We start from the raw sequence: 27,143 nt of genomic DNA on the forward strand, positions 1-27,143 counted from the left end.
GGGAGTTACACGATCTCATGGTCTAAGGAAAAGATACTTGACATTGGAAAAACTCTAGCAAACGAACTATACGATCTTGTGCTATGTTTAGGATTGGGTCTTGTCCATCACATCATTCTCCTAATGATGTGATCTCGTTATCAATGACATCCAATGTCCATAGTCAGGAAACCATGACTATCTGTTGATCAACGAGCTAGTCAACTAGAGGCTTACTAGGGACATGTTGGTATCTGTTATTCACACATGTATTACGATTTCCGGATAACACAATTATAGCATGAATAAAGACAATTATCATGAATAAGGAAATATAATAATAATGCTTTTATTATTGCCTCTAGGGCATATTTCCAACAGTCTCCCACTTGCACTAGAGTCAATAATCTAGTTACATTGTGATGAATCGAACACCCATGGAATTCTGGTGTTGATCATGTTTTGCTCTAGGGAGAGGTTTAGTCAACGGATCTGCTACATTCAGGTCCGTATGTACTTTACAAATATCTATGTCTCCATCTTGAACATTTTCATGAATGGAGTTGAAGCGATGCTTGATGTGCCTTGTCTTCTTGTGAAACCTGGGCTCCTTGGCAAGTGCAATAGCTCCAGTGTTGTCACAGAAGAGTTTGATCGGCCCCGACGCATTGGGTATGACTCCTAGGACGGTGATGAACTCCTTCACCCAAATTGCTTCATGTGCTGCCTCCGAGGCTGCCATGTACTCCGCTTCACATGTAGATCCCACCACGACGCTCTGCTTGCAACTGCACCAGCTTACTGCCCCACCATTCAAAATATACACGTATCCGGTTTGTGACTTAGAGTCATCCAGATCTGTGTCGAAGCTAGCGTCGACTTAACCTTTTACGACGAGCTCTTCGTCACCTCCATAAACGAGAAACATTTCCTTAGTCCTTTTCAGGTACTTCAGGATATTCTTGACCGCTGTCTAGTGTTCCTTGCCGGGATTACTTTGGTACCTTCCTACCAAACTTACGGCAAGGTTTACATCAGGTCTGGTACACAGCATGGCATACATAATAGACCCTATGGCCGAGGCATAGGGGATGACACTCATCTCTTCTATATCTTCTGCCGTGGTCGGACATTGAGCTGAGCTCAATTTCACACCTTGTAATACAGGCAAGAACCCCTTCTTAGACTGCTCCATATTGAACTTCTTCAATATCTTATCAAGGTATGTGCTTTGTGAAAGACCTATGAGGCGTCTTGATCTATCTCTGTAGATCTTGATGCCTAATATATAAGCAGCTTCTCCAAGGTCCTTCATTGAAAAACTCTTATTCAAGTAGGCCTTTATGCTGTCCAAGAGTTCTATATCATTTCCCATCAAAAGTATGTCATCTACATATAATATGAGAAATGCTACAGAGCTCCCACTCACTTTCTTGTAAACGCAGGCTTCTCCATAAGTCTGCGTAAACCCAAACGCTTTGATCATCTCATCAAAGCGAATGTTCCAACTCCGAGATGCTTGCACCAGCCCATAAATCGAGCGTTGGAGCTTGCACACCTTGTCAGCATTCTTAGGATCGACAAAACCTTCCGGATGCATCATATACAATTCTTCCTTAAGGAAACCATTAAGGAATGCCGTTTTGACGTCCATTTGCCATATCTCATAATCGTAGAATGCGGTAATTGCTAACATGATTCGGACGGACTTTAGCTTCGCTACCGGTGAGAAAGTCTCATCGTAGTCAACCCCTTGAACTTGTCGATAACCCTTAGCGACAAGTCGAGCTTTATAGATGGTCACATTACCATCCGCGTCTGTCTTCTTCTTAAAGATCCATTTATTTTCTATGGCTCGCCGTTCAACGGGCAAGTCAGTCAAAGTCCATACTTCATTTTCATACATGGATCCTATCTCGGATTTCATGGCTTCTAGCCATTTGTCGGAATCCGGGCCCGCCATCGCTTCTTCATAGTTCGAAGGTTCACCGTTGTCTAACAACATGATTTCCAAGACAGGGTTGCCGTACCACTCTGGTGCGGAACGTGTCCTTGTGGACCTTCGAATTTCAGTAGGAGCTTGATCAGAAGTATCTTGATCATTATCATTAACTTCCTCTCTAGTCGGTGCAGGCACCTCAGGAACATTTTCTTGAGTTGCACCATTTTCCGGTTCAAGAGGTAATACTTCATCAAGCTCTACTTTCCTCCCACTTACTTCTTTCGAGAGAAACTCTTTCTCTAGAAAGGACCCATTCTTGGCAACAAAGATCTTGCCTTCGGATCTGAGGTAGAAGGTGTACCCAATAGTTTCTTTTGGGTATCCTATGAAGACGCATTTTTCCGACTTGGGTTCGAGCTTTTCAGGATGAAGTTTCTTGACATAAGCATCGCATCCCCAAACTTTTAGAAACGACAGCTTAGGTTTCTTCCCAAACCATAATTCATACGGTGTCGTCTCAACGGATTTCGACGGAGCCCTATTTAAAGTGAATGCGGCAGTCTCTAAAGCATAGCCCCAAAAAGATAGCGGTAAATCGGTAAGAGACATCATAGATCGCACCATATCTAATAGAGTGCGATTACGACGTTCGGACACACCGTTACGCTGAGGTGTTCCAGGCGGCGCGAGTTGTGAAACTATTCCACATTTTCTTAAGTGTGTGCCAAATTCGTGACTCAAGTATTCTCCTCCACGATCTGATCGTAGAAACTTGATTTTCCTGTCACGTTGATTTTCAACCTCACTCTGAAATTCCTTGAACTTTTCAAAGGTTTCGGACTTGTGTTTCATTAAGTAGATATACCCATATCTACTTAAATCATCAGTGAGCGTGAGAACATAACGATAGCCACCGCGAGCCTCAACACTCATTGGACCGCACACATCAGTATGTATGATTTCCAATAAGTTGGTTGCTCGCTCCATTGTTCCTGAGAACGGAGTCTTGGTCATCTTACCCATGAGGCATGGTTCGCACGTGTCAAATGATTCATAATCAAGAGACTCTAAAAGTCCATCTGCATGGAGCTTCTTCATGCGTTTGACACCTATGTGACCAAGGCGGCAGTGCCACAAGTATGTGGGACTATCATTATCAACCTTACATCTTTTGGTACTCACATTATGAACATGTGTAGTATTACGTTCGAGATTCATAAAGAATAAACCATTCACCATAGGAGCATGACCATAAAACATATCTCTCATATAAATAGAACAACCATTATTCTCGGATTTAAATGAGTAGCCATCTCGAATTAAACGAGATCCCGATACAATGTTCATGCTCAAAGCTGGCACTAAATAACAATTATTAAGGTTTAAAACTAATCCCGAAGGTAGATATAGAGGTAGCGTGCCGACGGCGATCACATTGACCTTGGAACCATTCCCGACGCGCATCGTCACCTCGTCCTTTGCCAGTTTCCGCTTATTCCGCAGCCCTTGCTCTGAGTTACAAATGTGAGCAACTGCATCGGTATCAAATACCCAGGAGCTACTACGGACACTAGTAAGGTACACATCAATTACATGTATATCACATATACCTTTTGTTTTGCCGGCCTTCTTGTCTGCTAAGTATTTAGGGCAGTTCCGCTTCCAGTGACCGCTTCCCTTGCAATAAAAGCACTCAGTCTCGGGCTTGGGTCCATTCTTTGGCTTCTTCCCGGCAGCTTGCTTGCCGGGCGCGGCAACCTCCTTGCCGTCCTTCTTGAAGTTCTTTTTACCCTTGCCTTTCTTGAACTTAGTGGCTTTATTGACCATCAACACTTGATGTTCCTTCTTGACTTCTACCTCCGCTGATTTCAGCATTGAGAACAACTCAGGAATGGTCTTTTGCATCCCCTGCATGTTGAAGTTCATCACAAAGCTCTTGTAGCTTGGTGGAAGCGACTGGAGGATTCTGTCAATGACCGCATCATCCGGGAGATTAACTCCCAGCTGAGACAAGCGGTTATGTAACCCAGACATAGTGAGTATGTGCTCACTGACAGAACTATTTTCCTCCATCTTACAGCTGAAGAACTTATTGGAGACTTCATATCTCTCGATCCGGGCATGAGCTTGAAAAACCATTTTCATCTCTTCGAACATCTCATATGCTCCATGTCTCTCAAAACGCTTTTGGAGCCCCGGCTCTAAGCTGTAAAGCATGCCGCACTGAACGAGGGAGTAGTCGTCAACACGTGTCTGCCAAGCGTTCATAACGTCTTGGTTCTGTGGGACGGGAGCTTCACCTAGCGGTGCTTGTAGGACATAATCTTTCTTGGCAGCTATGAGGATGATCCTCAGGTTTCGGACCCAGTCCGTATAGTTGCTGCCATCGTCTTTCAGCTTGGTTTTCTCTAGGAACGCGTTGAAGTTGAGGACTACGTGGGCCATTTGATCTACAAGACATATTGTAAAATATTTTAGACTAAGTTCATGATATTTAAGTTCATCTAATCAAATTATTAATGAACTCCCACTTAGATTAGACATCCCTCTAGTCATCTAAGTATTACATGATCCGAGTTAACTAGGCCGTGTCCGATCATCACGTGAGACGGACTAGTCAACATCGGTGAACATCTTCACGTTGATCGTATCTTCTATACGACTCATGCTCGACCTTTCGGTCTTCTGTGTTCCGAGGCCATGTCTGTACATGCTAGGCTCGTCAAGTCAACCTAAGTGTTTGCATGTGTAAATCTGTCCTACATCCGTTGTATGTGAACGTCTGAATAAAACACCCGATCATCACGTGGTGTTTTGAAACAGCGAACTGTCGCAACGGTGCACAGTTAGGGGGAACACTTCTTGAAATTATTATGAGGGATCATCTTATTTACTACCGTCGTTCTAAGTAAACAAGATGCAAAACATGATAAACATCACATGCAATCAAATAATAAACGTGACATGATATGGCCAATATCACATAGCTCCTTTGATCTCCATCTTGGGGCTCCATGATCATCTTGTCACCGGCTTGACACCATGATCTCCATCATCATGATCTCCATCATCGTGTCTCCATGAAGTTGCTCGCCAACTATTACTTCTACTACTATGGCTAACGCGTTTAGCAATAAAGTAAAGTAATTTACATGGCGTTTCTCAATGACACGCAGGTCATATAAAAGAATAAAGACAACTCCTATGGCTCCTGCCGGTTGTCATACTCATCGACATGCAAGTCGTGATTTCTATTACTATAGCATGAACATCTCATACATCACATATAGATCATTCATCATTCATCACAACTTTGGCCATATCATATCACAAACCACTTGCTGCAAAAACAAGTTAGACGTCCTCTAATTGATGTTGCAAGTTTTACGTGGCTGAATTTAGGGTTCTAGCAAGAACGACTTCTTACCTACGTTAAAGCCACAACGTGATTTGTCAACTTCTATTTACCCTTCATAAGGACCCTGTTCATCGAATCCGCTCCAACTAAAGTGGGAGAGACAGACACCCGCCAGCCACCTTATGCAACTAGTGCATGTTAGTCGGTGGAACCGATCTCACATAAGCGTACGTGTAAGGTTGGTCCGGGCCGCTTCATCCCACAATGCCGCTGAAGCAAGAAAAGACTAGTAGCGGCAAGAAAGTTGACAAATCTACGCCCACAACAAATTGTGTTCTACTCGCGCAAGAAGAACTACGCATAGACCTAGCTCATGATGCCACTGTTGGAGAACGTTGCAGAAAACAAAAATTTTCCTACTCGTTTCACCAAGATCCATCTAGGAGTTCATCTAGCAACGAGTCATCGGATGCATCTACATACCTTTGTAGATCGCGTGCGGAAACGTTCAAAGAACGGTGATGATGTAGTCGAACACGACGTGATCCAAATCACCGATGACCAAGCGCCGAACGGACGGCACCTCCGCGTTCAACACACGTACGGGACGGGAGACGTCTCCTCCTTCCTTGATCCAGCAAGGGGAAGGAGAGGTTGATGGAGATCCAGCAGCACGACGGCGTGGTGGAGCAGCGGTTGATCTCGGCAGGGCTTCGCCAAGCTCCAACAAGAGAGAGAGGAGGTGTTACGAGGGGAGAGGGAGGGGCCAGGGACTTGGGTCGGCTGCCCTCCCTCCCCCCCCCACTATATATAGGGCCCCTAGGGGGGCACCGGCCCTAGGAGATGGGATCTCCAAGGGGGGCGGCGGCCAAGGGGGACTTGCCCCCCAAGCCAAGTGGGGCGCCCCCACCCCTAGGGTTTCCAACCCTAGGCGCAGGGGGAGGCCCATGGGGGGGCGCACCAGCCCACCAGGGGCTGGTTCCCCTCCCACTTCAGCCCATGGGGCCTCCGGGATAGGTGGCCCCACCCGGTGGACCCCCGGGACCCTTCCGGTGGTCCTGATACAATACCGATTACCCCCAAAACTTTCCCGATGGCCGAAACTGGACTTCCTATATATAAATCTTCACCTCCGGACCATTACGGAACTCCTCGTGACGTCCGGGATCTCATCCGGGACTCCGAACAACTTTCAGGTTACCGCATACTAATATCTCTACAACCCTAGCGTCACCGAACCTTAAGTGTGTAGACCCTATGGGTTCGGGAGACACGCAGACATGACCAAGACGACTCTCCAGTCAATAACCAACAGCGGGATCTGGATACCCATGTTGGCTCCCACATGTTCCACGATGATCTCATCAGATGAACCACGATGTCAAGGATTCAATCAATCCCGTATTCAATTCCCTTTGTCAATCGGTACATTACTTGCCCGAGATTCGATCGTCGGTATCCCAATACCTCATTCAATCTCATTACCGGCAAGTCACTTTACTCGTACCATAATGCATGATCCCGTGACCACTTGGTCACATTGATCTCATTGTGATGATGCATTACTGAGTGGGCCCAGAGATACCTCTCCGTCATACGGAGTGACAAATCCCAGTCTCGATCTGTGTCAACCCAATAGATACTTTCGGGGATACCTGTAGTATACCTTTATAGTCACCCAGTTACATTGTGACGTTTGGTACACCCAAAGCACTCCTACGGCATCCGAGAGTTACACGATCTCATGGTCTAAGGAAATGATACTGGATATTGGAAAAGCTCTAGCAAACGAACTACACGATCTTGTGCTATGCTTAGGATTGGGTCTTGTCCATCACATCATTTTCCTAATGATGTGATCCCGTTATCAATGACATCCAATGTCCATAGTTAGGAAACCATGACTATCTATTGATCAACAAGCTAGTTAACTAGAGGCTCACTAGGGACATGTTATGGTCTATGTATTCACACATGTATTACGATTTCCGGATAACACAATTATAGCATGAACAATAGACAATTACCATGAACAAGGAAATATAATAATAACCATTTTATTATTGCCTCTAGGGCATATTTCCAACAGTTTCTTGAGGCGGGTGATGCAAAAGAAGGGTTTCTCTCAGCGATGGATTGATTGGGTTATGACGTGTGTCATATCGGTGAGGTATTCTGTAAAATTAAATGGGACTCTCTTGGATTCATTTGCACCAATGCGTGGGCTTCGGCAAGGTGACCCTCTATCTCCATTCTTATTTCTTCTGTTTGCGGATGGCTTGTCAGCAATTTTAAAGAATAAAGTTACCTTGGGTGAGATTACTCCTGTCAAAGTCTGTAGAAGGGCTTCGGATATTTCCCATTTGCTATTTTTTGAGGCCTCTAGTGCCCAAGCGGAGAGTGTGAAGACTGCCCTAGAGTTGTATGGATCTGCCACTGGCCAAAGCTTGAACTATAGTAAATGTTCTATATTTTTTGGTGCTGCTTGCCCGGCGACAACACAGGAGCAAGTAAGAGATGTGTTGGGAGTTACAAGCTTGGTGTTTGAGGAAAAATACTTGGGCCTCCTCTTGGGGAACGTAGTAATTTCAAAAAAATTCCTAAGCACACGCAAGATCATGGTGATGCATAGCAACGAGAGGGGAGAGTGTTGTCCATGTACCCTCATAGACCGAAAGCGGAAGCATTATAACAACGCGGTTGATGTAGTCGTACGTCTTCACGGCCCGACCGATCAAGCACCGAAACTACAGCACCTCCGAGTTTTTGCACGCGTTCAGCTCGATGACGATCCCCCGACTCCGATCCAGCAAAGTGCCGGGGATGAGTTCCGTCAGCACGACGGCGTGGTGACGATCTTGATGTTCTACCATCGCAGGGCTTCGCCTAAGCACCGCTACAATATTATCGAGGATTATGGTGGAGGGGGCACCGCACACGGCTAAGAGATCAATGATCAATTGTTGTATGTCTGGGGTGCCCCCCTGCCCCATATATAAAGGAGTGGAGGAGGGGCCGGCCGAGGAGGGTGGCGCGCCCAAGGGGGGAGTCCAACTCCCACCGGGAGTAGGACTCCCCTTTTTCCTATTAGGAGTAGGAGAGGGAAGGAAGAGGAAGGAGGGAGGAAGGAAAGGGGGGCCGGCCCCCCTCCCAATTCGGATTGGGCTTGGGGGCGCCCTCCCTTGCTCCTTTCCCCTCCTTTCCACTAAGGCCCAATAAGGCCCATATACCTCCCGGGGGGTTCCGATAACCTCCCGGTGATCCGGTATTGTCCCAATCTCACCCGGAACCTTTCCGGTGTCCAAATATAGTCGTCCAATATATCGATCTTTATGTCTCGACCATTTCGAGACTCCTCGTCAATCCGTGATCACATCCGGGACTCCGAACAACTTCGGTACATCAAAATATATAACTCATAATGAACTGTCATCGTAACGTTAAGCGTGCGGACCCTACGGTTCGAGAACAATGCAGACATGACCGAGACACGTCTCCGGTCAATAACCAATAGCGGACTGGATGCTCATATTGGCTCCTACATATTCTACGAAGATCTTTATCGGTCAGACCGCATAACAACATACGTTGTTCCCTTTGTCATCGGTATGTTACTTGCCCGAGATTCGATCGTCGGTATCTCAATACCTAGTTCAATCTCGTTACCGGCAAGTCTCTTTACTCGTTCCGTAATACATCATCTCCAACTAACTCATTAGTTGCAATGCTTGCAAGGCTTATGTGATGTGCATTACCGAGAGGGCCCAGACATACCTCTCCGACAATCGGAGTGACAAATCCTAATCTCGAAATACGCCAACCCAACATGTACCTTTGGAGACACCTGTAGAGCACCTTTATAATCACCCAGTTACGTTGTGACGTTTGGTAGCACACAAAGTGTTCCTCCGGTAAACGGGAGTTGCATAATCTCATAGTCATAGGAACATGTATAAGTCATGAAGAAAGCAATAGCAACATACTAAACGATCGGGTGCTAAGCTAAGGTAATATGGTGTCTGTCAATCAGTATCATTCATCTAGATGATTGTGATGCTTGATGCATCGGGTTATTCTATCATGAGATCGTACGAGTCTTATTAAGTTCTGAGACATCCTCGATACATGCACACGTATCTACCTTCGATTAATGAGCTAGTCTTTGAGTTAGAGGTGAGGGGACTTTAAATTAGTGTACTAGCTAATTGTGGTTTTGCTAGTAATATTTTCTGCTCGAGGTATCGGTTCGAGTTTATTCACGATATGTCTTGGCATGATAATAACATTTGTTCATGTTTATAAGTGAAAAATATAACTTTATTATTGCCTTTTTCGTTAAGGGTTGCGTAAGGTTTCTCGTTTGTTGTCAAGTTGCTTCTCCACTTGGCAGTGAGTGACCAATCATCTGCGACTTTACATCTCTCTCTTTTTGCGTATTTTCTAAAGCACCGCATTCTGGCAGTCTTTCTTTGTTGTGTTCGCTATGTTGTATGCTCAGTGGGAGGTCTTGGTATGGAGATCTGTCTTCCTTCATGATTCGCTATGTTATTTTAGGTCATGATCTCTCTCTCCTATAGTTTCGTCCCACTTCTGGCTTATTGATCTCCGGTATGTTGAAGCTGTCTCTGTGATGTGCTGGTTCTTTGCTGAAGTCTGCTAGGATGTCTTTGGCAAGTGCCGACTTGTGCTGTGGCGTAGGTGGTGGGCAGAGTTATTGTCACAAATTGTTTAATTGTGAGCCCGAGGTGCGATTCGGGCTGTACTGGGGCACCTAGAGTGCGGTGTTTTGGGATACTCGTCTTCATTCTCAGGAGCTCTTTCTTTTTGTATTGCTTCTCGAGGTACTCAGCTCTGGTAAGTGTGCGCTATTCTACATGTAGCGTGCCGCTCGCGGGACGCGCTTGTCCGGTAGTTAGACGAATCGTGTTGCATCGAACTGCACGCTGCTGGTCTCTTACTGGCTTACTGCAAAGTACGGTGTTCGGACCGGTTGGCGCAGTTGTGGAATGTGTCGCGGAATCTCGCGATTGGTCATACATCTATGCACATTCTCATAGTTGTATCCCATTCTGCGCGGTAGAGATGAGGGCTCTGTTTTCGGTGCATAGTCTTCACATCCATGATAGTCGTTCGCATCGATCTTGTTTGCTTCTGTTATAGTCTCTTTCATGTGGTTTATTTGTGTGTAGGCGGATAGTTTCTTTGAACTCATTGCTGCATATCAGTTCTAGTTTAGTTGTCTATTCCTGTGACTTATAGATATCTTGTGTATCTCTTTTGTCTGTATATCAATTTTCGTTGAGTGTTACTGTGGTTTTGTTGTTATAGGTTCAAGGCTATACTGGAGGTTGCTGTGATACTACTCCGCTGTGGCTGACCTTTGTTTTGTGCGACCTTGGCTTGTAAACGTCATAGATGATGTTGGTCCAATGCACTGATTGTTCATTTCTCTTCATCCTTATGCTGTTTGCTATTGTTTGGTTGGTCGTTGTTGCGATAGTTTGGTCTTATAGAGCTCACTTCTGTGATCTCTACTGTTTGTATCATCAGCACGCTAGTATTATTTGCCTTTTCTTTGTACCGTGAATGCCCATTTTGAACTTGTTCTCGAAAAGCTTTGTCATGATATTTGTTGTGGTGTGTGCTTTTGTATTAGGTTGCACTGGATGCTTTGACTCTATCTCTGATAGTCTATTGATGTGGCTGGTTGCTGATTCTTCCGCGATAGTTTGGTATGCGTTTGTGTCAACGTTAGTGATCTTGGCATTGTGATTATACACTCTTCTTATGTTTAATGTGTTTTCTCTTTATGTATTTCGCTACGTGTATACTTAATCTTTATCGAACTTATTAGCTAATGCATGGTATTGTATCTCTACTGTTATTTAATATGAGATCTTATTGACTATAGAGGTCTTGTCACTCAGTGATGTTTGTATTACCTAATTCGGTGCTCTCTTCTCAATGGTGTCTGTACTCGACACTCCTGCTCTATTGATCTCTTATCAAGCGTTTATTCAAGACTCCGACGATGCTGTATGCACAGTCTCCTCATAAATGGATCAGCCGGGTGTGGCTTCCTGAATTTAGTGGTTATCGCTATGCTTTTGGGTGGTACTTTAGTTGCTATGCTCCTAGACATTGTGCTTGCGTATGTATTTCTATGATACAACTGTTTCGTTCCAGTATTTCTCTTTCAGTTGATCGAGTAGTCTTGGATACTTCAATTCTTGCATTCATTTTCATGCTATATTTCTATTAGAGCATGCCTTGTTTAAGTAGTTCTGCAGCGTCAGTCTGCTAATACTATGAATTTTTCGGACAGACGTTAAGATTGTGATCGGTGAGAATAGGTTTTCATCGATATGACAATCTTGAATAGCTTGTCTCGTGACCTTTTAGTTCCTGCTACAGTCGAGCTTTGTTGGATCGCTCGTCTCGCTTGGAGTTGGTTTGTCGTGTTTTTGTGCTCTGTATTAGCTCTTATGCTTGCTCGTGATCACGATTTGCATATATCTTGTGTCTGTTGTCTTTTAATCGTGTAGATTCTCTGGTCTCTTCTTGGTTTTTATCTCGGTTATCTCGGCTCATGTAGGGTCAAAGGATTCTTCTCGCAGGAGTCTACCTCTGGGTGTGTTTGCTCTAGTTGTGATGTAGTACTATATTTCTCTCCTCAGATCTGTCGATAGGTATTGCATTGAATTACTTACGCTTATTTTTAGTCGGGATTGTCTTTGGCTTCCAATGTCGTGTCTTGCTGTTTGTGCTTAGTTCGTATGACCATGTATTTCCTCTGATTAGTGACTTGTTGTTCCAGTGATGCTCTGTTCGATGATTTGAGTCGGTGGTAGACGCGGTACCACTTGTGTGCGGATGTTACTCTGCGTTGAGTCTACGAGGTTCGATCGTGAGAATGATAGTATGCTTGTCTGATGTTGTCACGCTACGATGGTACGAAGCTCTCTTAGCTTTTCGCTCACCTTATATTGGATAGTAGGGTGTCCAGATACTTACCCGAAGGTTTCTGTGATTCTATATTTGGTGTACTACTTGTTTTTCTGTCTTTCATAAGATGAACAGTATTGATCAGTACTCTCAGTTATGTATCTGTTTACTTTCTTCTCCTCACTATGCTCTCTTGAGATGATAAAGCTCAGTCTCTCAGTCTCTTGCTAGAGCTCCCTTTCTGGCACAAATGTGGTGCGTGTCTTGTCGGCGTCCTTGTGTATGTAAGAGAGCTTATCCTACTATCTCCTTTCAGAGTGTTTCTTGTATGTAGCAGAGAGCATGTTCTCTGCAGTTGTTCCGTGTTTGGTGGTTCGCGGAGTATGTTGGCTTATCAGTTATGAAGCTTATTTCACTATCTAGATCGCTTAGACCTCAACTTTCAGTACTCGACACTTTCGGGTATTTCTCCAACCATATTATTTATCCAAAGTGGATGGAGGCTGCGTGTCTTGTTTGCTTCGAACGGTGTATTTTTGTATGTGCCACTCTATGTTTGACCGTTATTGTCCATTGCGCCGTCTCAAAGCTAACCCAGATGATGATACTATGTGCTAAATCTGTAGTGATGAATTTAGTATGCGCATACCTTAATCAAGTGTAAGAGAATTGTATCGAATTGGTCGCTGCTGATAGCTTCGCTTTTGAATACGTACTCGGAGCTCTGACGCCTTACACTGGTGGTGTTCCGTTCCCCGGTGGCTGAGTTGCGAAACTATCCGGCATTGTTCAAATGTAACCAACTCGTTAGAGTCTAATTATTCTCTCCTCTTCGCTGCAGATGCTAGATATTTATTGCTGATATACTTGAATGATTTCTTCAATCTGTGACCATACTGACTTGTGTGTGCTTTTCCAATGGTTTCAGACTTATGTTGTGTGCATTAAAGTAGAACTGAACCCTCATGAGTCCCCCTATGCTGACTTTAGTCAATCGAAGTAGTCTGTGTCGCAGTCGAGAAATGATGATATCCGCCAGCGTGGTCGAAACCATATTCATCTGAGCCACATACATCTGTATGTATGATTTCCAACAAATCTGTTGCTCTCTCCTCGCATGTTACCGGAGAAACGGCGTTTTAGTATCTTGCCCATGAGGCACAGTTCGCAAGCAACCAGTGATTCATAATCAAGTGGTTCCAAAGTCCATCAGTATGGAGTTTCTCATGCGCTTTTACACCGATATGACCTAAACGGCAGTGCCACAAATAAGTTGCACTATCATTATCAACTCTGCATCTTTTGGCTTCAACATTATGAATATGTGTATCACTACTATCGAGATTCATCAAAAATAGACCACTCTTCAAGGGTGCATGACCATAAAAGATATTACTCATATAAATAGAACAACCATTATTCTCTGATTTAAATGAATAACCGTCTCGCATCAAACAAGATCCAGATATAATGTTCATGCTCAACGCTGGCACCAAATAACAATTATTTAGGTCTAATACTAATCCCGAAGGTAGATGTAGAGGTAGCGTGCCGACCGCGATCACATCGACTCTGGAACCATTTCCCACGCGCATCATCACCTCATCCTTTGCCAGTGTTCGCTTAATCCGTAGTCCCTGTTTCGAGTTGCAAATGTTAGCAACGGAACCAGTATCAAATACCCAGGTGCTACTGCGAGCTCTAGTAAGGTACACGTCAATACCATGTATATCACATATACCTTTGTTCACCTTGCCATCCTTCTTATCCGCCAAATACTTGGGGCAGTCCCGCTTCCAGTGACCAGTCTACTTACAGTAGAAGCACTCAGTTTCAGGCTTAGATCCAGATTTGGGTTTCTTCTCCTGAGCAGCAACTTGCTTGCTGTTCTTCTTGAAGTTCCCCTTCTTCTTCCCTTTGCCCTTTTTCTTGAAACTAGTGGTCTTGTTGACCATCAACACTTGATGCTCCTTCTTGATTTCTACCTCCGCAGCCTTTAGCATTGCGAAGAGCTCAGGAATTGTCCTGTTCATCCCTTGCATATTATAGTTCATCACGAAGCTCTTGTAGCTTGGTGGCAGTGATTGGACGAATTCTGTCAATGACGCAATCAACCGGAAGATTAACTCCCAGTTGAATCAAGTGATTATTATACCCATACATTTTGAGTATATGCTCACTGACAGAACTGTTCTCCTCCCTCTTGCAGCTATAGAACTTATTGGAGACTTCATATCTCTCAATCCAAGCATTTTCTTGAAATATTAGCTTCAACTCCTGGAACATCTCATATGCTCCATGATGTTCAAAACGTCGTTGAAGACCTGGTTCTAAGCCGTAAAGCATGGCACATTGAACTATCGAGTAGTCATCAGCTTTGCTCTGGCAGACGTTCTTAACGTCCAGTTGCATCAGCAGCAGGCTTGGCACCCAGCGGTGCTTCTAGGACATAATTCTTCTGTGCAGCAATGAGGATAATCCTCAAGTTACGGACCCAGTCCGTATAATAGCTACCATCATCTTTCAACTTTGCTTTCTCAAGGAACGCATTAAAATTCAACGGAACAGCATCACGGGCCATCTATCTACAATCAAACATAAACAATCAAGATACTATCAGGTACTAAGTTCATGATAAATTTAAGTTCAATTAGTCATATTACTTAAGTACTCCCACTTAGAAAGACATCCCTCTAATCTTCTAAGTGATCACGTGATCCAAATCAACTAAACCATAACCGATCATCACGTGAAATGGAGTAGTTTTCAATGGTGAACATCACTATGTTGATCATATCTACTATATGATTCACGCTCGACCTTTCGGTCTTAGTGTTCCGAGGCCATATCTGCATATGCTAGGCTCGTCAAGTTTAACCTAAGTATTCTGTGTGTGCAAAACTGACTTGCACCCATTGTAGATGGACGTAGAGATTATCACACCCGATCATCACGTGGTGTCTGGGCACGACGAAGTTTGGCAACGGTGCATACTCAGGGAGAACACTTTTATCTTGAAATTTGGTGAGAGATCATCTTATAATGCTACCGTCAATCAAAGCAAGATAAGATGCATAAAAGATAAACATCACATGCAATCAATATAAGTGATATGATATGGCCATCATCATCTTGTGCTTGTGATCTCCATCTCCGAAGCATCGTCATGATCACCATCGTAACCGGCGCGACACCTTGATCCCCATCGTAGCATCGTTGTCGTCTCGCCAATCTTATGCTTCTATGACTATCGCTACCGCTTAGTGATAAAGTAAAGCATTACAGGGCGATTGCATTGCATACAATAAAGCGACAACCATATGGCTCCTGCCAGTTGCCGATAACTTGGTTACAAAACATGATCATCTCATACAATAAAATTTAGCATCATGCCTTGACCATATCACATCACAACATGCCCTGCAAAAACAAGTTAGACGTCCTCTACTTTGTTTGTTTCAAGTTTTACGTGCCTGCTACGGGCTTAGCAAGAACCAATCTTACCTACGCATCAAAAACCACAACGATAGTTTGACAAGTTGGCGCTGTTTTAACCTTCGCAAGGACCGGGCGTAGGCACACTCGGTTCAACTAAAGTTGGAGAAACTGACACCCGCCAACCACCTGTGTGCAAAGCATGTCGGTAGAACCAGTCTCGCGTAAGCGTACGCATAATGTCGGTCCGGGCCGCTTCATCCAACAATACCGCCGAACCAAAGTATGACATGCTGGCAAGCTGTATGACTTATATCGCCCACAACTCACTTGTGTTCTACTCGTGCATATAACATCAACACATAAAACCTAGGCTCGGATGCCACTGTTGGGGAACGTAGTAATTTCAAAAAAATTCCTATGCACACGCAAGATCATGGTGATGCACAACAACGAGAGGGGAGAGTGTTGTCTACGTACCCTCGTAGACCGGAAGCGGAAGCGTTATAACAACGCGGTTGATGTAGTCATACGTCTTCACGGCCCGACCGATCAAGCACCGAAACTACGGCACCTCCGAGTTTTTGCACACGTTCAGCTCGATGACGATCCCTGGACTCCGATCCAGCAAAGTGTCGGGGATGAGTTCCGTCAGCACGACGGCGTGGTGACGATCTTGATGTTCTACCGTCGCAGGGCTTCGCCTAAGCACCGCTACAATATTATCGAGGATTATGGTGGAGGGGGGCACCGCACACGGCTAAGAGATCAATGATCAATTGTTGTGTCTCTGGGGTGCCCCCTGCCCCCGTATATAAAGGAGTGGAGGAGGGGCCGCCCAAGGAGGGTGGCGCGCCCAAGGGGGGGAGTCCAACTCCCACCGGGAGTAGGACTCCCCTTTTTCCTATTAGGAGTAGGAGAGGGAAGGAAGAGGAAGGAGGGAGGAAGGAAAGGGGGGCCGGCCCCCCTCCCAATTCGGATTGGGCTTGGGGGGGCGCGCCCCCTCCCTTGCTCCTTTCCCCTCCTTTCCACTAAGGCCCAATAAGGCCCATATACCTCCCGGGGGGTTCCGATAACCTCTCGGTGATCCGGTATTGTCCCAATCTTACCCGGAACCTTTCCGGTGTCCAAATATAGTCATCCAATATATCGATCTTTATGTCTCGACCATTTCGAGACTCCTCGTCAAGTCCGTGATCACATCCGGGACTCCGAACAACCTTCGGTACATCAAAATATATAAACTCATAATGAAACTGTCATCGTAACGTTAAGCATGCGGACCCTACGGGTTCGAGAATAATGTAGACATGACCGAGACATGTCTCTGGTCAATAACCAATAGCGGAACCTGGATGCTCATATTGGCTCCTACATATTCTACGAAGATCTTTATCGGTCAGACCGCATAACAACATACGTTGTTCCCTTTGTCATCGGTATGTTACTTGCCCGAGATTCGATCGTCGGTATCTCAATACCTAGTTCAATCTCGTTACCGGCAAGTCTCTTTAATCGTTCCGTAATACATCATCTTGCAACTAACTTATTAGTTGCATTGCTTGCAAGGCTTAAGTGATGTGTATTACCGAGAGGGCCCAGAGATACCTCTCCGACAATCAGAGCGACAAATCCTAATCTCGAAATACGCCAACCCAACATGTACCTTTGGAGACACCTGTAGAGCACCTTTATAATCACCCAGTTACGTTGTGACGTTTGGTAGCACATAAAGTGTTCCTCCGGTAAATGGGAGTTGCATAATCTCATAGTCATAGGAACATGTATAAGTCATGAAGAAAGCAATAGCAACATACTAAACGACCGGGTGCTAAGCTAATGGAATGGGTCATGTCAATCACATCATTCTCCTAATGATATGATCCCGTTAATCAAATGACAACTCATGTCTATGGTTAGGAAACATAACCATCTTCGATTAACGAGCTAGTCAAGTAGAGGCATACTAGTGACACTTTGTTTATCTATGTATTCACACAAGTATTACGTTTCCGGTTAATAGAATTCTAGCATGAATAATAAACATTTATCATGATATAAGGAAATAAATAATAACTTTATTATTGCCTCTAGGGCATATTTCCTTCATATAACACTGACTTGAGCCTCCCCCAAGCTTGAGCGATGCTTTCTCCTTCGCGAGGCCAAAAATTGTATATATAATTACGATCACGATGAACAAGATGCATAGGATAAAACTTCTGATGGAATTCCAATTTCAACCATTTGTAGTCCCATGATCCCATATCATCACATAGCCTATATCATGTCAATGCATCTCCCTTCAAAGATAAAGGGAAGACCTTATTGTTGATAACATCATCGGGCGTACCTGCAAGCTTAAATAATCCATAATCTTCATCCACATAGATTAAGTGTAAGTCGGGATGTAATGTTCCATCTCCTGCAAAAGGATTTGCTAGCAGTTTCTCTATCATACCCGAAGGAATTTCAAAGTAAACATTTTCAGTAGGTTCAATAGGTTGAGGAGCAACTATTTTCTCTACCGGTCGGGGTGAAGATACCCCGAACAAGCCCCTCAAAGGATTACTTTCCATAGTAACAAGTGACAGTAAATTTCTGCACAATATATAAATTTTTCCTTACCAAATTCCACCTACCAAAGGCGCTTCACTCCTCGGCAATGGCGCTAGAAAAGAGTCTTGATGACCCACAAGTGTAGGGGATCTATCATAGCCTTTTCGATAAGTAAGAGTGTCGAACCCAACGAGGAGCAGAAGGAAATGATAAGCGGTTTTCAGCAAGGTATTCTCTGCAAGCACTGAAATTATCGGTAACAGATAGTTTTGTGATAAGGTAATTTGTAACGAGTAGCAAGTAATAAAAGTAAATAAGGTGCAGCAAGATGGCCCAATCCTTTTTGTAGAAAAGGACAAGCCTGGACAAACTCTTATATGAAGTAAAGCGCTCCTGAGGACACATGGGAATTATCGTCAAGCTAGTTTTCATCACGATCATATGATTCGCGTTCGGTACTTTGATAATTTGATATGTGGGTGGACCGGTGCTTGGGTACTGTCCTTACTTGGACAAGCATCCCACTTATGATTAACCCCCATTGCAAGCATCCGCAACTACAACAGAAGTATTAAGGTAAACCTAACCATAGCATGAAACATATGGATCCAAATCAGCCCCTTATGAAGCAACACATAAACTAGGGTTTAAGCTTCTGTCACTCTAGAAACCCATCATCTACTTATTACTTCCCAAACAATGGTGAAGTGTCATGTAGTCGATGTTCACATGACACCACTAGAGGGATGACAACATATATCTCATCAAAATATCGAACGAATACCAAATTCACATGACTACTAATAGCAAGACTTCTCCCATGTCCTCAGGAACAAACGTAACTACTCACAAAGCATATTCATGTTCATAATTAGAGGGGTATTAATATGCATAATGGATCTGAACATATGATCTTCCACCAAGTAAACCAACTAGCATCAACTACAAGGAGTAATCAACACTACTAGCAACCCCACAGGTACCAATCTGAGGTTTGGATACAAAGATTGGATACAAGAGATGAATTAGGGTTTGAGATGAGATGGTGCTGGTGAAGATGTTCATGGAGATTGACCCCCTCCCGATGAGAGGATCGTTGGTGATGACGATGGTGATGATTTCCCCCTCCTGGAGGGAAGTTTCCCTGGTAGAACAGCTCCGCCGGAGCCCTAGATTGGTTCCGCAAAGGTTCCGCCTCGTGGCGGCGGAGTCTCATCTCGAAAGCTTGCTTATGATTTTTTTTCTCAGATGAAAGACCTCATATAGAAGAAGATGGGCATCGGAGGGCCACCAGGGAGCCCACGAGGCAGGGGGCGCGCCCAGGGGGTAGGGCGTGCCCCCACCCTCGTGGCCAGGGTGTGGCCCCCCTCTGGTACTTCTTGCGCCCAATATTTTTATATATTCTAAAAAGTGCTCTCGTGGATTTTCAGGACTTCTGGAGATGTGCAGAATAGGTCTCTAATATTTGCTCCTTTTCCAGCCCAGAATTCCAGCTGCCGGCATTCCCCCTCTTCATGTAAACCTTGTAAAATAAGAGAGAATAGGCATAAGTATTGTGACATAATGTGTAATAACAGCCCATAATGCAATACATATCGATATAAAAACATGATGCAAAATGGACGTATCAGAGAGCTGCTTTGTATCCCATGAGCAGTTGGTTAAGCTCCAAACACAGGGATTCCTTCCCCCTGCGGATCTGGTCCCTGTTCGAGCAGGATTGACCTCCTTCACAAGCGAAGTTCTGGCATAAATTTTCCCCAATCCAACTAGGGGGGAACGGGTGTGCTTCGTATCTTACTTGTTGAGAGGCATCGGTTTTCCAATCCAGCCTTTCCTCCATGGACTCCTAGAGTATTATGGCCTCCAACTGCACAACCTCACGCCGGCCTCTATCCTGCACATCGCATGTTTTGTTGCCCTGTGTGAGCTTTTCCCGGGCTGTGAAGCCCACTTTGACTTGTGGAGGAAGCTATTCTGCCTCGTCCCTCGCAACCGAGAAGGGTCGGTATTCGAGGTCGGCGGTGCCGAAGTATGGCGCACAGCTGGGACCAGATACCTGTCCGGCACACCGAAGAAGGCACCCGAAGAATGGCCCTCAGAATGGTTTTATATTGAGGACGTCGCTCTCCCCGACCCAGTTCAAATGGGCCTTCCCGAATTTTCAAATGCTCCGCTAAAGAAACGTCATAGCTGGCGTCCTTGGAGCCTTGAGGAGGAAGATAGCGCGGAAATGCTACCCCTTGAGCATGTGTTGGTTTTCCCTTGAAGAGGAAAGGGTGATGCAGCAAAGCAGCGTAAGTATTTCCCTCAGTTTTTGAGAAGCAAGGTATCAATCCAGTAGGAGACCACGCGCGAGTCACCTCGTACCTACACAAACAAATAAGAACCTCGCAACCAATGCGATAAAGGGGTTGTCAATCCCTTCATGGCCACTTGCAAGAGTGAGATCTGATAGAGATAATAATAATAAGATAAATATTTTTGGTATTTTTATGATATAGATTGAAAGTAAAGATTGCAAAATAAAATAGATTGGAAACTTGTATGATGGAAGATAGACCCGGGGGCCATAGGTTTCACTAGTGGCTTCTCTCAAGATAGCATAAGTATTACGGTGGGTGAACAAATTACTATCGAGCAATTGATAGAAAAGCGAATAATTATTAGAATATCTAGGTATGATCATGTATATAGGCATCACGTCTGTGACAAGTAGACCGACTTCTGCCTGCATCTACTACTATTACTCCACACATCAACTGCTATCCAGCATGCATCTAGAGTATTAAGTTCATAAGAACAGAGTAACGCTTTAAGCAAGATGACAGGATGTAGAGAGATAAACTCACGCAATATGATATAAACCTCATCTTTTTATCCTTGATGGCAACAATACAATACGTGTCGTTTCCCTTTCTGTCACTGGGATCGAGCACCGCAAGATTGAACCTAAAGCTAAGCACTTCTCCCATTGCAAGAAAGATCAATCTAGTAGGTCAAACCAAACTGATAATTCAAAGAGACTTGCAAAGATAACCAATCATACATAAAAGAACTCAGAGAAGATTCAAATATTGTTCATAGATAGACTTGATCATAAACCCACAATTCATCGGATCTTGACAAACACACCGCAAAATAAGATTACATCGAATAGATCTCCAAAAGAATCGAGGAGAACTTTGTATTGAGATCCAAAGAGAGAGAAGAAGCCATCTAGCTACTAGCTATGGACCCGAAGGTCTGAGGTAAACTACTCACACATCATCGGAGGGGCCATGGAGTTGAAGTAGAGGCCCTCCGTGATCAATGCCCCCTCCGGCGGAGCTCCGAAAAAGGCCCCAAGATGGGATCTATTGGGTACAGAAGTTTGCGGCGGTGGAAATAGGGTTTCGTGGTGCTCCTGGATGTTTTCGTGGTACATAGGTATATATAGGAGGAAGAAGTAGGTCGGTGGAGCCACGAGGGGGGTGGGCGCACCCAGGGGGTAGGCGTGCCCCCTGCCTCATGGCCGCCTCGTTGGTTGCTTGATGTCCACCCCAAGTCCTCTGGATCACATTTGTTCCAAAAATCACTCTCCCAAAGGTTTCATTCCGTTTGGACTCCGTTTGATATTCCTTTTCTACGAAACACTGAAATAGGCCAAAAACAGCAATTTGGGCTAGGCCTCCGGTTAATAGGTTAGTCCCAAAAATAATATAAAAGTGTAAAATAAAGCCCATTAACATCCAAAACAGATAATATAATATCATGGAACAATCAAAAATTATAGATACGTTGGAGACGTATCAACATCCCCAAGCTTAATTCATGCTCGTCCTCGAGTAGGTAAATTATAAAAACAGAATTTTTGATGTGGAATGCTTTCTATAATATTCTTCAATGTATTTTTCTCTATTGTGGCATGAATTTTCAGATCCGAAAGATTCAAGATAAAGGTTTATTGTTGACATAAAAATAGTAATACTCCAAGTATGCTAATCAAGCAATTATGTCTTATCAAAATACCATAGCCAAAGAAAACTTATCCCTACAAAGCCATATAGTTTGGCCATGCTTCATTTTCGTCACACAAGATGCTCCCATCATGCAAAACCCCGATGACAAGCCAAGCAATTGTTTCATACTTAGCCTTTTCAAATTCTTTCAACTTTTACGCAATATATGAGCGCGAGCCATGAACATAGCACTATGGGTGGAATAGAATATGATGATTGAGGTTGTGTGAGAAGACAAAAAGGGAGAAAGTCTCACATTGACGCGGCTAATCAATGGGCTATGGAGATGCCCACCAATTGATGTCAATGCAAGGAGTAGGGATTGCCATGCAACGGATGCACTAGAGCTATAAATATATGAAATCTCATCAAAGAAACTAAGTGGGTGTGCATCCAACTCGCTTGCTCATGAAGACCTAGGGCATTTGAGGAAGCCCATCATTCGAATATAAAAGCCAAGTTCTATAATGAAAAATTCCCACTAGTATATGGAAGTGACAAAATAAGAGACTCTCCATCATGAAGATCATGGTGCTACTTTGAAGCACAAGTATGGAAAAAGGATAGTAACATTGTCCCTTCTCTCTTTTTCTCTCATTATTATATTTTTTTCTTTTTTTATTTGGGCCTTCTTTCCTTTTTTTCTTTTGGCCTCTTTTCTCTCTTTTTTATTTTATTTTTCGTCCAGAGTCTCATCCCGACTTGTGGGGGAACCATAGTCTCCATCATCCTTTCCTCACATGGGACAATGCTCTAATGATGATCATCACACTTTTATTTTCTTACAACTCAAGAATTACAACTCGATACTTAGAACAAAATATGACTCTATGTGAATGCCTCCGGCGGTGTACCGGGATTGCAATGAATCAAGAGTGACATGTATGAAAAAATTATGAACGGTGGCTTTGCCACAAATACGATGTCAACTACATGATCATGCAAAGCAATATGACAATGATGATGCGTGTCATAATAAATGGAACGATGGAAAGTTGCATGGAAATATATCTCGGAATGGCTATGGAAATGCCATAATAGGTAGGTATGGTGGCTGTTTTGAGGAAGATATAAGGATGCTTATGTGTGATAGAGCGTATCATATCATGGGGTTTGGATGCACGGGCGAAGTTTGCACCAACTCTCAAGGTGAGAAAGGGCAATGCACGGTACCGAAGAGGCTAGCAAGGATGGCAGGGTGAGAGTTCGTATAATCCATGGACTCAACATTAGTCATAAAGAACTCACATACTTAATGCCAAAATCTACAAATCATCAAAACCAAGCACTACGCGCATGCTCCTAGGGCGATAGATTGGTAGGAAAAGACCATCACTCATCCCCGACCGCCACTCATAAGGAAAGCAATCAAAGAACACCCCATGCTTCAAATTTGTCACATAACATTTACCATACGTGCATGCTACGGGACTTGCCAACTTCAACACAAGTATTCATCTATTTCACAATTACTCAACTAGCACACCTCTAATATTACCACCTTCATATCTCAAAACAATCTATCAAGCATCCAACTTCTCTTAGCATTTAAAATTTATAACCAAAGTGAATTACCATGCTGTTATAAAGGACTCTCAAAACGATATAAGTGAAGCATGAGAGATCAATTATTTCTATAAAATAGGACCACCGCCGTGCTCTAAAAGATATAAGTGAAGCACTAGAGCAAAAATTATCCAACTCAAAAGATATAAGTGAAGCACATAGAGTATTCTAATAAATTCCAATTCATGTGTGTATCTCCTAAAAGGTGTGTACAGAAAGGATGATTTTGGTAAACTAAAAAGCAAAGACTCAAATCATGCAAGATGCTCCAAGCAAAACACATATCATGTGGCGAATAAAAATATAGCTCCAAGTAAAGTTACCGATGGATGAAGACGAAAGAGGGGATGCCTTCCGGGGCATCCCCAAAGCTTAGGCTTTTGGTTGTACTTGAATTTTACCTTGGGGTGCCTTGGGAATCCCCAAGATTAGGCTCTTTCCACTCCTTGTTCCATAATCCATCAAATCTTTACCCAAAACTTGAAAACTTCACAACACAAAACTTAAAAGAAAATCTTCGTGATCTCCGTTAGTAAAAGAAAACAAACCACCACTTCAAGGTACTGTAATGAACTCATTATTTATTTATATTGGTGTTAAACCTACTGTATTCCACCTTTTCTATGGTTCATAAACTCTATTACTAGCCATAGATTCATCAAAATAAGCAAACAGCACGCGAAAAACAGAATTTGTCAAAAACAGAACAGTCTATAGTAATCTGTAGGTTTTTAATACTTATGGAACCCCCAAAATTCTAAAATAAATTTATGGACGTGAGTAATTTATCTATTAATTATATCCAAAAATAATTAACTAAATATCACTCTCCAGTAAAAAATGGCAGCAATTCTCGTGAGCGCTAAAGTTTCTGTTTTTTACAGCAAGATCAGAAAAACTTTCCCCAAGTCTTCCCAACGGTTCTACTTGGCACAAACACTAATTAAACATAAAAACACAACCAAACCAGAGGCTAGATAAATTATTTATTATTAAACAGGAACAAAAAGCAAGGAATAAAAATAAAATTGGGTTGCCTCCCAACAAGCGCTATCGTTTAACGCCCCTAGCTAGGCATAAAAGCAAGGATAAATCTAGGTATTGCCATCTTTGGTAGGCAATCCATAAGTGGATCTCATAATAGATTCATATGGTAATTTAATTTTCTTTTTAGGTAAGTGTTCCATGCCTTTCCTTAACGGAAATTGGAATCTAATATTCCCTTCCTTCATATCAATAATTGCACCATCGTTCTAAGGAAAGGTCTACCAAGAATAATAGGACATGAAGGATTGCAATCTATATCAAGAACAATGAAATATACGGGCACATAATTCCTATTTGCAACAATAAGAACATCATTAATCTTTCCCATAGGTTTCTTAATAGTGGAATCCGCAAGGTGCAAGTTTAAAGAACAATCATCAAATTCATGGAAACCTAGCAAATCATACAAAGTTTTTGGGATCGTGGAAACACTAGCACCCAAATCACACAAAGCATAGCATTCATGATCTTTAATTTTAATTTTAATTGTAGGTTCCCACTCATCATAAAGTTTTCTAGGGATAGAAACTTCCAACTCAAGTTTTTCTTCATAAGATTGTAGCAAAGCATCAATGATATGTTTAGTAAAAGCTTTATTTTGACTATAAGCATGAGGGGAATTTAGCACATATTGCAACAGGGAAATACAATCTATCAAAGAGCAATTATAATAATTAAATTCCTTGAAATCCAAGATAGTGGGTTCGTTGCTATCTAAAGTTTTGACCTCTCCAATCCCACTTTTATCAATTTTTGCATCAAGATCTAAAAACTCCGAATCATTGGGACGCCTTCTAACTAAAGTTGACTCATCTCCAGTCCCATAATTATCAAGATTCATATTGCAAAACAAGGATTTAATAGGGGACACATCAATAACTTTTAGATCTTTATCCTTATTATCATGGAAACTAGAAGAACACGCTTTCACAAAGCAATCTTTTTTAGCACGCATCCTAGCGGTTCTTTCTTTGCACTCATCAATGGAAATTCTCATAGATTTCAGAGACTCATTGATATCATGCTTAGGTGGAATAGATCTAAGTTTCAAATAATCAACATCAAGAGAAATTCTATCCACGTTCCTAGCCAACTCATCAATCTTAAGCAATTTTTCTTCAATCATGGCATTGAAACTCTTTTGCGCACTAATAAATTCTTTAATACTAGATTCAAAATCAGAGGGCATCTTATTATAATTTCCATAAGAATTGTTGTAGGAATTACCATAATTATTAGAGGAATTACTAGGAAACGGCCTAGAATTAAAATTACCTCTATACGCGTTGTTACCAAAATTGTTCCTGCCAACAAAATTCACATCCATAGATTCATTATTATTCTCAATCAAAGTAGACAAAGGCATATCATTAGGATCAGTAGGAGCACTCTTATTAGCAAACAATTTCATAAGTTCATCCATCTTTCCACTCAAAACATTAATCTCTTCTATCGCATGCACTTTCTTATTAGTAGATCTTTCAGTGTGCCATTGAGAATAATTAACCATAATATTATCTAGGAGTTTAGTAGCTTCTCCTAAAGTGATTTACATAAAAGTGCCTCCCGCGGATGAATCTAAAAGATTTCTAGAAGCAAAATTCAATCCGGCATAAAAGTTTTGTATAATCATCCAAAGATTCAAACCATGTGTAGGGAAATTACGTATCATTAATTTCATCCTCTCCCAAGATTGTGCAACATGTTCATGATCAAGTTGCTTAAAATTCATAATATCGTTTCTAAGAGAGATGATCTTAGCGGGAGGAAAATACTTAGAGATAAAAGCATCTTTGCACTTATTCCATGAATCAATACTATTTTTAGGCAAATAAGAGAACCAAGTTTTAGCACGATCTCTAAGCGAAAACAGGAATAGCTTCAATTTAACAATATCATTATCCACATCTTTCTTCTTTTGCATATCACACAAATCAACAAAGTTGTTTAGATGGGTAGCGGCATCTTCACTAGGAAGGCCAGAAAACGGATCTTTCGTGACAAGATTCAGCAAAGCAGTATTAATTTCACAAGATTCAGCATCGGTAAGAGGAGCAATCAGAGTGCTAATAAAATCATTATTGTTGGTATTGGAAAAGTCACACAATTTAGTGTTATCTTGAGCCATCGTGACAAGCAAGTAATCCAACAGACAAGCAAACAAGCGAAGAAAAAGCAAACGAAAAGAGAGGGCGAAAGGAAAAGAGGCCAAATAAAACAGCAAGGGTTAAGTGGGGGAGAGGAAAACAAGAGGCAAATGGCAAATAATGTAATGAGAAGGATAAGATTTGTGATGGGTACTTGGTATGTC

The sequence above is a fragment of the Triticum urartu genome, chromosome 6 (genome assembly GCF_003073215.2).
Source record: "Triticum urartu cultivar G1812 chromosome 6, Tu2.1, whole genome shotgun sequence".
Taxonomy (NCBI): Eukaryota; Viridiplantae; Streptophyta; class Magnoliopsida; order Poales; family Poaceae; genus Triticum; species Triticum urartu.